General features: G+C 35.1%; 1 protein-coding gene across 7 annotated transcripts in view; it reads right to left on the bottom strand.

Annotated features, from left to right (window-relative positions):
• zfh2 (Zn finger homeodomain 2) overlaps positions 1–12951 on the bottom strand; it is a 441349-nt gene that overhangs the window by 359936 nt on the left and 68462 nt on the right. For all 7 annotated transcript variants that reach the window (XM_074112507.1, XM_074112499.1, XM_074112501.1 and 4 more), the window contains one exon: positions 12199–12300. The gene's annotated coding sequence lies outside the window, so the exon portion shown is untranslated. The remainder of the gene's footprint in view (positions 1–12198; positions 12301–12951) is intronic.

The following is a 12951-nucleotide window of genomic DNA, read 5'->3' as shown; positions in this document are numbered from 1 at the left end:
TCACGAAGTTCATTTCATTTTTACGAAGTGGTACAAATTAGCATGATGTACTACCAAGTGGTCTAAGCGAGCCAAAAAAGGTTGGAAAACGCTGTACTAGAGAAATAAAGATACGATTTGATCAGAATAAAACGTTAGAGGATATTGCACCGATTTCCATGATATTCTTCCAGGCTCACAGTCTCAAAAAAAAAAGAAAAAAAGGGGATTAAAAAAAAACAAAAATATTGTTCACGCTTTACAGGAGCCGTCCCTATATATAACCCGGTTGGATATTCACGCACCCGTGGACAGGGAAGCAACATTGCGGCAGGATGGACACACGGTTAGCCTGGTGGACGTCTGGGTGTTGAGTGGAGCGGGTCACCTACGAAGGCGGGAGAGTGGAGGGACGCTACAAACTGATCACAAGTGTTTACAAAACAGGAAAAACTGGGAAAATAATGTTCGGACTCCAAGGAATCAGACTCGGAAAATACTTTTTCTACTTTGGTAAGTTTTTTGAAGTTGGCCACAAATTATCTGCCAATAAGTATTTTATTTAGAAATTCATTTGTTTCAAACAGTTTTATTGTGAGGACAATAAAATCAATTGATTTAATTTGTTTAACCGTAAATAGGCTTAGAAATGAATTCTGATTAACGAAAATCAATCCAATCAATCAATCTTTAGGCTAACTGTAGATTAACTAATTATTAACTAATAATCTATTTGTATGTTCGCTGTTAAACCACTTTTAATTATTGTTAATTTCAAAACATATGTTTTAGTAGAAAATTATCGTATTCGTTCAGATATAAGTAGGACCCAAATATTAGGTTAAACCGTTGAAAAAGAGATTTAAGTCCGCAGTGCGTGATTTTTCATCAGGCGTGACTTCCATTCATCACAGATAGTTTAATCATTGAGAACTGCGAGTTTTCTCAGCACTGAGCATGCGCATTGTAGGACTCGAAACATAAGTGAAGTGAAAATCTTAAACACTATCTGATTAATCAAACCTCTGCTGATGGATGAAGGTCTGAAATCGGTCATGGATGTCAATAAGCATGCGCGCTAGAGTGGATAAAATCAAAGATATTAGTTTAACCCCTTCTCCCATTTTTGATATTTATTTTGCTGGTAAAAATGGCGTCCTTAACTAAGTAATTAATTAACTAAAAGTAAACTTAGGTCCTCTGTCACGTAAAAATAAAAGGCCAATAGTAAAATTATAGGAGCTCAACAGTAAAATTATAAAACAATTTGGAACTTTCTAGGAGCTTCTTACAGGCAACATAGTCCAATGTAAGAAGCTCCTAAAAAGAGAAAAATCTAAGGGACCAGCAGCTGGATTCGAACCCATGATCTTAGGGATCCAGTATTTGCTAACAATTCAAAATAGTTACATGATTATGGTTCTCTTCTAGATAAACCTGTAAGGGTGAAGTGAACTAGCCACTGTTCTAGTTGGCACCACTGTGGACAACCAAGTTATCACATATCTCGAAGGTTTTGTACAAATGTGTTCAGCGGTAATTTTTGTTGCATTCAAACGGATGAACGATCTTGACGCGAACTCCAGCTCATCAACACACAAGAAAAAAACCTGCGTTTTTAACGTCATCATTCTACGAGGAAAACGCTGACGCAAAAAAGGAACCCTTTCAAATTCTGGTAGCTTCTTACAGCTCATTGTCCAGTCATGGAGACAGAGTTGTCTATAACGGAGGCTAACAGTGCACTGGAAAATAATACTCCAGGGCGCCAATGGCCTCAAGATATTTTACAAGCCTTAGCAGAAAATAAAATATATCACGTTCGATTTGATATACTTAAATATTTCATTTATTCTTTTCAAAAATTTATCCCTTTATTTTGGAATTTAACAATAATAATAATAATAACAATAATTTCGCTGAAACATTTGAAACATTTTACTAAGTCAGGTGTCAATAGAAATCTGATCAGAGTGAGAGACCGTTAAATGACAATCAAAGTATTAAAAACGCCTAGCACAAAACAGACCCTTTTTCCTATTGGTAATCACAAATAAAAGGTGACGGCTGATTGAAGGGTTAAAAGCCTTTATGAAAACTTTCGTCGATTGTTACTGTTACTTATTTTTAAAATTAGAAAAATGATTATAATTATGAATGGGGGTTAAAATAATAATTCCAACAATAAATGCTTTATTTTCTATTGTTAATGGATTTTTCGGGGTTGCAGAGGTGTTAATGTTATTCTCAGACGTGTTCTTTTTTATTGGAAAGTTTCTCATAAGGGTGTAAACAATTTAAACCAATAGGAGCTCAATAGCAAAAATTATAAAACAAATTTGAACTTTCTAGGAGCTTCTTACATGCAACACAGTCCATTGTAAGAAGCTCCTAGAAAGAGAAATATCTAAGCTGGACTCGAACCCATGATCTTAAGGAACCAAAGCACTCAGCTAAACCCCTAATCCCTAATTTTCTATTTGATTACATTCGTAGGTCGATGAATATAAGTAGATTTTCCTCTATTTTAACTTAGAAAAGCTACACGTTTTGTGGCAACTTGAATTGTGATTAAACTCTCAAGTTAAGATAAAGTTTTTCCAATTCATTTTCAGATTTATAAGTAAAAGTCAAGTAATTGCCTATTTTTTCAGGCGGGCTTTTACGTCCAACTACCAATTAGGTGTATCATGGACGGAGGCGACTAGCAAACATACTTTACTGTATTTTTTTCATATTAACCATTAAATAAAATCCAAGGCCTAGACCAGGGGAATCGAACCCACTAAACCAACAATACATCTTAGCATTGCGGGTTTAGCCTATAACCGCCTAACATACTTCACAATAAATTCCTTTTATTAACCATTAAATAAAATCCAAGGCCTAGAGACTGGGAATCGAACCCACTAAACCAACAATACATCTTAGCATTGCGGGTTTAGCATATAACCGCCTAACATACTTCACAATAAATTCCTTTTATTAACCATTAAATAAAATCCAAGGCCTAAGACCGGGAATCGGACCCAGTACCACAATACATATTAGCTTTAAAGGTCACGATTTACAAGTATATGAGGCATTATACTTTAGGTGATACATGAGGCATTGCAACGGAGTACTTTTCGCTAAGCTCTGGCAACATCTTATAGCACCAAAAAAATAGATTATTTCTCCTTAAAAATTTCTATTTTTTCTATTGAGTCGGCTTTATAAAAATAATTGAAATTTGCTTAAAGAAATTTTATCTCAAATTATCGAACTTTTCATTGATATATTTTTTAGGTAGAGCTTTAGCAAATAAAGTCATTCTTTGCTCCAGTATCGGCCGGCCCTCTGCACCTGCACCATAACGTACCAGCTTACCTTCTTGAGCAAAGGTTGCCGTTCTAAAAATGTTTTTAAAAAATGCACCCTGCAACGCTTTGCTGAGGGGAAAGAAGACGAAAAACTACTTATGACTCGTGCTCACATTTTAATAAACCACTTTCACCTTTGGATTTTCGGTACGTGCCCTCAAAAGAAAAGCCATAATTTACATTTACTTCCCTGTCGGTGAATATATTATTTGGTAAGCAGACGGATGATGTGAATACGGTGTTTTCAATCTATAGGATAGCTGGGTGATTTCCTCTTTGACGTCTTGAAAGACTGGGGGGATAACACGTGTACATTTTACGCAATCAACGCACTAACTGTAGTATAAGTTTATCATCCTACATCCGGTATTTATTTTAAAGCAAGATTATTAGTTGAAATTGGTACTAAAAAAAAAAAAAAAACGCCCAAAACTTACACAATTAATTACGAACTCTGTGATGGGGGCCCCAATCAAAATTATAATAAGCTTCCAAAAATGAGCTCCCCCCACCCAAAATAGTAATGCTAACTCAAAGGAATACATGAAAGTGAAAAGAAAGAGATAGAGAGAGAGAATCACTTGATTAAAGCGACGACCAATCACGAGTCATGTAGCAGCCATGCGAGTTTAATGATTGCAGCTGGCAAAGTGACAAAATATTTCTCGTTGCTATTCCCAAAACACGGCCTAACCAAAGCTAAACTAACCCAAACACACTCCAAGTTGTAATTAACAGGCAAATAACAATTATAATTTCTATTTTTGCTAGCAAAACTCTTACAAATATTTGGAACCGATTCTTTGGCTTTAGTTATTAAAGTAATTTAAACCATGTTGATTACTTGGTAGATTCAGCCAAGAAATCTATCCTGCACTACTAACAAAATGAACTACATTATATTTTAAATTCTATTAATATAATTAAATTTATTTAAATAAAAAAAGTCTAAATTTTTAAAACTACCAAAAACTACTTCCAAAAAACAAAAAAAAAATCTGGTACAAATTAGAAAACTACATCAAAGTTGTGGTCAAGTTAGTTTAAAAATATATTACAAAGTTTACTGCTTAGTGTTGCTAACTTAATCTAGGATACTTTAACAGCTGAGTAATTAAGCAATGAAGCGGGCCAACTGTAGCTATGGAGGTAGAGGGCTTAGCAAAGGACTTAGCGTGTTAAGTCTTAGTCAATATTAACCCTATACATTCCCCTTTTCTTTTTCAACCTTACGAGTTTTTCCTTCACTCAACCCTTAGAGAAAACGGGTATCTTCTACTTTTTTGATTAAATGTTGCAGTATTATATTACATTGTTCTAGTAATTTAATATTTTTTTAATAAAAATGATTATTTTAAAATTATCTTTATAAAAAGATATAGGCTGTAAATTAGGCTTTGGTAGTAAATTTGTGTTGTGAATAGTAAAGTAAAGTAATGCCTATTTTTTCAGGCAAGCTTTACGTCCAACTACCAAATTAGGTGTCATGGACGGAGGCGACTAGCAAACATACTTTACTGTAAATTTCTTTTATTAACCATTAAATAAAAACTTTATAGATCCTAGACTGGGAATCGAACCCACTAAACCAACAATACATCTTAGCATTGCGGGTCTAGCCTATAACCGCCTAACATACTTTACTACAAATTTCTCATATTAACCATTAAATAAAATCCAAGGCCTAGAGACCAGAGAATCGAATCCACTACAGCAACAATACATCTTAGCTTTGCGGGTCTAGCCTATAACCGCCTAACATACTTTACTATAAATTTCTCATATTAACCATTAAATAAAATCCAAGGCCTAGACCAGGAGAATCGAACCCACTAAACCAACAATACGAGTACATCCTTAGCTTTGCGGGGCTAGCCTATAACCGTTCGCGTGGTGCCTTGTGTTGTGAGTAACCCCTAACTTCTCCAATCCAAATCCCAATCCCAGATGCGGGGCAAAGTACTGAGTTTATATTTAGAACCTCCAGTCTAACATGGAATAGCAAATTCATTTCAAGAAGGACAAAAGTCACCCACTTTAGAAAAAAAAAAAGTACTAAAAGAGCCGATGCTAAAAACCGAGACCAGGGTAATGTGAAAAACAAAAGATGAGAAGATGCAACCAAGTCTTTGAAAGAAGAATTCTTTGGCGAAGAATGTGCAGCCCAGCCCTGAGAGGGCACGAGAATGAACCAGGAATTATTGCATCTTTTCCAGGAAGGAAGATATATCGTTAAAATGATCCAACTTGGGCAAGCTGAGATGTGCGGGCCACTTAGTTAGCATTTCGGTTAAGGAAGTGCCCAAAAGGTTAATGGAGGAGGAAGTACCAACCAGCCAGGAGGCGACTAGGCAGACCCAAATTCAAGATGGCCGGATGTAGTAAGTGATGATACCAGGAAACTGCTCCCACGTAAGGAACTAGAAGGATACTCCAGGAAATAGGGATGTCCGGCGGTAGCGGGTAAGGCTCAGTAATTAATGGTCTCTAGCGCCAATTATTGTCTTCACCACTCACGAGAAACCTCCAAATAAGACTCTAAAGACATAAAAAAAAAACCTATACTCACAACGTTTACTAAATAAACACTAACACTACAGAAACAGAAGACTTATTTGCTGGACAACTATTCGACCTATCTGGGACTTAAGGAGCTGAACTGTAGAAGGTTCAACCAAGCCTTCCAGTCATTCCAATCCGAGAAATCCTCGGCAGAATCAATGATGCTCCATAATGATCTCAATATCTCCCGGTTACATCTAGATCTAAAAAGTTCCACTCCAACCTTCTCACCCATGCCAATCAGCTAGTATTCTCTGTTTCAGTGAACCGGAAATACCACTTTACGCTATGGATTAATTCCCAAAATGGTTCCAACGATTTTCAATATTTTCAACTTTTTTACAACTTAGATCGATATGTTTAATTATTAATAATTAACCTATTTCTCTCGTTCTTTTTTCATTTTGTAGCCCTGAAGATGAACTAAAATGTAGTTCGAGAAATTGTAGCGTAAAGATTTTTGTTTTTATTGTAGAACTAACCAAAACAAACGAATTTCCGTTTTGGCGATTGTAATCGATTAGTTAAGTTTAAACTATCGATTTTTTTCTCAAATAAAACAAGAAATCGATCGTTTCAGAATAAGCTGTTCTTCGTAGATTAAACCAATAAAAGCCACTCTATTTAATTACGAATATTACTTAATTAATTTCAAAATTAAAAGACGGTATTTTTTTCTCTTATTTAAAAAACAAAACAAAAAAAATTCATTCAATATTTAAAGTAAATTTAAAGTTCAAATCTTCTAAATTCTAAAAGTTTTCAGTATTTAGTTGACCTCAAAAATTCCAAAGCCCAACCATATATGGTTAATTCTAGATAATCTACGCCAAAAAGTAACCGTTACTTTTTGCGATTATTTTAAAAGCTATTTTTAAAGCTAAACAGTTAGAAATATTATGAGAAAAATTATAAAAATACATTCTTGACCAAAAAATCTTTTCTGGGTAGAAAATGTTAAAGATTAACGGTACCACTTTGCATTTTATTTTCTTTACCCAAAATGGTTATAAATGCCCCCCCCCTCCGTTCGTTTTAAAGGTGCACTAATGACGGTTAAGAATGCTTGATTTATTATAAAAATAAGCTTAATAAGCTTAAACAGGTAAAGTTTACGGAATTGTTTTCTAACTTTACGAATTTTTACTTTTTTATTTTATTTATTTATTTATTTATTTATTTTTTTAAAATTAAATTAAAAATATCGATCTAATGCTACACAGTTTTCGTTCAAATTTTACGTAGACAATAAGCAAGGGAAAATGTTAATTCCTGTTGCTTACTTCCCCTTATTGCATTGTTGTTGAATTACGTCATTACTTCTCATCGTTTCAAATGAATACGTAACTTGTAATCTGAGATAGGTGCTCTAAGCATAATAACTGTAAAAAAAATCAGTCGTGGTCACTCACACGACTTCCTCTGCTTGGTTCTAACTTCAGATATTTATTCAAAACGGGCATTAAGGCACATGTGAAATTCGAAAAAATTAAATTATCTTTTCTTATTTTTAAAAAGGCACTTCCGGTAAAAAAAAAAAAAAAAAAAATTATTTCAAACTCGATTTAACCACTCCGCTTCCCCTTTAACTGGATCCAAAACATAGGACCGTACTTTTTACAGGAAATAGGCACATTAGAGAGGAAACTAACCACCATCTACTCTCTCACAGAAATAAAGTAAAAGTGAAGTAAAGTAATCGCTACCTAACAACGTAACTACCGAATTAGGTGTCATGGACGGAGGCGACTAGCAAACATACTTTACTGTAAATTTCTTATATTAACCATTAAATAAAATCCAAGGCCTAAGACCGGGGACTCGAACCCACTAAACCTACAATACATCTTAACATTGCGGGTCTAGCCTATAACCGTCTAACATACTTTACTATAAATTGCTTATATAAACAATTAAATAAAATCCAAAGCCTAGTAAACAGGGAATCGAACCCTCTAAACCATCAATACATCTTAGCATTGCGGGTCTAGCCTATAACCGCTCGGCTACCGCTATCACAGAAGTACATATATTTAATCGAATTCACCGAACAAACTATAACACGCATAAGTTTGTAGATTTATATGTTTTTGTTATCAATTTTATGTTTTTAAAGGAAATCTTAAAAATACAGAAAAACAAGAAATTTCTCAGTAGAAAGAGTCACTTGCGGTAAGAAGACTTTCATTAAATTTTGGAAAATTTAATTACAATTTTGTTTCTCAATTATTGTTATATTGACTGGTAAGACCGTACAATAAACAGTATTGGCACTTCAGAGGACAGGCTATACGTACACGTCATTTTTCCAAAAGTGCCTGTAATGGAATTTTTTTTTCTTTTTTGGCAATTATTATGGATCTAAGGCTAATTTTAAAGGAAATTCTAGGTGCCGCTTTTGTGGTTCAGTTAAAGTGGGATGTAGGTACACCACAATGAGGGAGAGTGAGCGATGAGGAAGAGGGTAGAAGTGGGAGAGAGGAAAAAAATCCGACAATTTTTGAAAACTACTTTCTCAAATACCGGAAACCCTCAAAAATGGATATTTCCGTTGGAGTATAAACACGAAAGACTGCTCGATTACAGTACTTTCTCTTGCTGCAGTAAAAGAAATTAAAAACTAGTAACCATAATTATTTGATAGTGAAAACAAAAAAAGAAAAGTTCGTAGTAAGAATTTTCATCAAGTTCATCTCAAAACTTTGCCGTACCGATTGAATGGAGGGACTTTTTTCTATAATAATTTTCCATATTACAGAATTTCGACGGAAACAAACTAATTTACAAGGACGAAATCTACAACCAGAGAGTCTGCCCGACCCTAAATACTAATTCTATTACCTATGGCCGCCCCCTAACACACAGAAATGAATGAGTCATGCACAATCCCTTACAGTAACTTGTACGCCACCTTATTGGTGATGGCAAAACTTTATTTCCAATATTGGGTACGGATTGGTTTCCAGATCGGTCACAGCCAAGTACAAAATCCTATCTTCTTTTAGCATTTTTAACCACAAATTTACGATTATTTTAAAATGTAAATAAAACAGAGATGTGCATTACTTTCGATACAATTTTTGCCCAGTTTACAACTTTTATTCCTTCGAATATAGCCCTCTCTTTCTCTCAAGAACATAATTACAGAACTTAATTACAGAATGATAAAGTACAGTAAAAAAAAAAGAACTTTGAAAAATTATAAAAAGAAACAACAACAACAACAACAAAATTAGTCCAGGAACCGCCTTGTAAATTGTTCTAGTGAAAACATTCACAAGGTGATTGCGTGCAACACGATATTATAACCTCTTTTGGAAGGTAACAGAAACCTAGGTTACATTGTCATATACATATGTAACGGCAGTATTGCGACTCAAATGAAAGTACAATTTACTTTTCTTTTTTTTTTTTGTGTGTCCATCAGAGTTTGGTACCTTTTTCACTTTCACTTTTCGTTCCTTAAGGTATTTTAGTTTATTTTCGAGGCGGATTTTCTAATTTTTCACTTTTTTACTGCAAGTAAACCTTTTTGAGGTCCAGTATTCATCGGAAAATGTAAAAAACTGGAAAACTTGCAGAAAGATTGAAATTGATATTTAGCTGAAAGGATGCCATGATAAAGTTTCCGGTTTAAACGGAAGTAAATTTATAAAATCTTTGTTTTTTTTTAGTGTTTTCAAATATGACTACCAAGATTCTCAAATGCCGGACTCCGAACTGTGTTTATACGTTATATCTGTCCATCACAGTGAGATGTAAGAAGGTCTTAAGGAAAAAAAAAAAAAATAATAATAATCTAGGCCGCTGGATTTGAACCAACAATCTCCCCGTAGGAATCCAATAAACTAATCCATTAACTACGATAATTTTATTAAGAGTGATATTTAATTAAAAAAAAAAAAGAAGAAGTTTTGAAATGTTTCAACATATCAGGCGCCACGGTAGCCGAGCGGTTATAGGCTAGACCCGCAAAGCTAAGATGTATTGTTGGTTTAGTGGGTTCGATTCCCCCGGTCTTAGGTCTTGGATTTTATTTAATGGTTAATGTGAGAACTTTATAGTAAAGTATGTTAGGTGGTTATAGGCTAGACCCACAAAGCTAAGATGTATTGTTGGTTTAGTGGGTTCGATTCCCCCGGTCTTAGGTATTGGATTTTATTTAATGGTTAATATGAGAACTTTATAGTAAAGTATGTTTGCTAGTCGCCTCCGTCCAGGACACCTAATTGGTAGTTGGACGTTAAACCCCGCTTGAAAAAAATAGGGCGATTACTTTACTTCTTTTTTTTTTAATTCAACATATCGTCGTAGTAGGCATGTTTATTGTAACTCTGACCGGGTTTGATAATTTCATCCATTATCAGAGAGAGCTAGATTGAACAGTTTTAGGGGTAGAGATTTCGGACATTACCAAATGTTTCCCCTGTTTTATATTCTAAGTCAGCAAGTTGTATTGCGAGATGGAAACTTTAGTGAAGTCGGAAATCGCGTGCCTCAAACTAATTAATCTATCTCTGCTGATGGACGAAAGTCTGAAATCAAAGGTATTATCCTTAACCCACTCTTTCAAGAATATACTTAACTATAAATTTCTGACCAATAAAATTATTGCTTAGGTAAAAAGTCTCACAATAAATCAGAGAAAAATTGAAACAGAATTTCAAAAATTAAAATTTTTACAAAAATAATAATGACAATAACAGTTTTAGAAGGAACCAGAAAACTAGTTAATTGTGGAGATGATCTAGTGTGGCTGCCACATGTTGGACCTGCACTACCCATGACTAGTTTAGGGGTTGGCAAGAACCAACACCCTTTTCTCGATCGATAAGTTTACACCCATCCAAACACACAGAAGGAACAGACAGACACCGGAAGCTTAACCGAGTTGTCCTGCCTGCTTCATTCTCCAGCACTTTCTTCCGAGCAAAACAGAAATCTCACTTAGCTAGTCCACTTCCGTTGAGTAAAAAATACTTGACATTTTCTTAATCTGAATGATATAAAGTGAAAATAAAAGTAAAGTAATTGCCTATTTTTTCAGGTGGGTTTTACGTCCAACTACCAAGTTAGGTGTCGTGGACGGAGGCGACTAGTAAATATACTTTTACTATAAAGTTCTCATATTAACTATTAAATAAAATCCAAGGCCTAGACCGGGGGAATTGAACCCACTAAACCAACAATACATCTAAGCTCTGCGGGTCTAGCTTCTAACCGCCTAACATACTTTACTACAAATTCATTTTATTAAACATTATATGCAATCCAAGACATAGTGACTGGGAATCGAACCCACTAAACCAACAATACATCTTAGCATTGCGGGTCTAGCCTATAACCGCTCGGCTATAGTGGCGCCTTTCTGAATGATAATCTTACTATTATCCAAATTGGTTTAGCTGTGTGTGGTTAGCGTACTTTGATTCCCTGGCGAAGAACCCAGAGTAGGGAATGAGAGAAAATGAAAAGAAAAGAATCAAATTTTAGGGAATTAGATTAAATAATGTAAGTTTAAAGTTATACTTAGCAAACAGACGATCTCCTGTTTTTTTTTTTTTAAGTCCATGTTAGAAATACAAGGGTAGAATGAGAATGACAAGGAGTAGGGAAGCGTCCAGAAAGAATGGTAGAGTCCCGGTAAACAATGGCACGCGTTCCTCTCACACACACACATACACTGACCAGCCCAGGACAAATTGGTCTGTTTTTCACCGCCCACCATTTCCTTGTGTAGCCTTCCTACTTCTTAGCCCACTGCAATAACCACAACTGTTTGGTAGGGGAGAGAGAGAGAGAGTATGGTCTTGTGTGCGTCAGTTCGATAGAGCGTACGTGCAGCAGAAGAAAGTACAGCGTCCTCTGTCTGTGTATAGGTCCAGTTGCGAAGAGTGAAGCCAGAGAGAGCTTAATTACTGTTCAGGGCTTAAGTCCCCTGGTCATTTGTGAAGGAACTGGCTAAGACTGGACGTGGGGGCCCCGGCCTTCCCCCTCCAGAGCCGTGGAATTAAAGGAAAAGACATCACCCTCCCCCTCCACCACAGAGAAGCGAGAGTTTGTCGACAGACTAAAGTGACGTCACTAAAGTTTCCCGAGACAGCCCTACAATTAAAGAGTGTGTCTCAACACTAATGAACTACACTCTGTCATTACAGCTTTAGTGTGAAAAAAATAAATTAAAATCAGTGAAAATTTAATATAAAGAAAAACCACTTTCCCAACCCTATTAAAGAAAATTGGAAAAATCAAGATACAGATTCAAATAAATAAAGAAAAATAAAAATTATCTTACCTTTTTTTTAGTAAAAAAAAGAAAAGAAAACCTCTGGAAATGAAAATCAGATCGGAAGTCGGGCGGTTATCACTACCAGAGTTGTGGCGTGCGTCAGCTCACCTGTGAACAAAATCAACGATGAGTTTTGGCTTTTTATCTGATCCAGATTATCTAAACTCAGATCATAGTTAGTTTTTTTTAAATTAAATCAATTGAGATTCATAAAAAATATTGGTGCACAAATAAGTCGTAATTTTTGTGATTGCAAAGATACTATTTGGGAAAAAGTTTTGCATAAAATAAGAACGTATTTGTAAAGTAAATAGCAAAATTGAACTGCGATTACAGTACTTCTCCCTAAAAAGCAAAGAGAAATTAAACTTCAAATTCGCACGATTGCAATTGTAAATGTAGGATGGCACTTTATTCTCACTTAGTAAAACTCGAACCACTTCTTCCTGCCAAATTTTATCAAAATTCGTCGAAAGGTTATTGATTATTTAAGAGGGGCTTCTCATATTCCTGGAGGAATCAATTTAAATCGAATCAGGGAGAATTGTCGCGCACTTTTCTGATCTCATTCTATTCTCACTCAAAGCATTTTTTTCATCTTATACTGATCTCCTATGAAGAGTTTTTTAAAGTTCTTTATTTTTATTATTGGTATTAACATTTTCTGGCAGCTGCATCCGTGTAGCGTGTTCAAGTACCTGGGTGCCTGGCTATCGGCTACTGGGTCTTCAGAATTGGATATACAAAAGAAAACTGTAA

Source organism: Rhodnius prolixus, unplaced genomic scaffold (assembly GCF_049639745.1).
Source record: "Rhodnius prolixus isolate KJV_2025 unplaced genomic scaffold, Rpr scaffold_1, whole genome shotgun sequence".
In the NCBI taxonomy this organism is placed as follows: domain Eukaryota; kingdom Metazoa; phylum Arthropoda; class Insecta; order Hemiptera; family Reduviidae; genus Rhodnius; species Rhodnius prolixus.
This window is presented reverse-complemented; position numbering and strand designations above follow the sequence as displayed.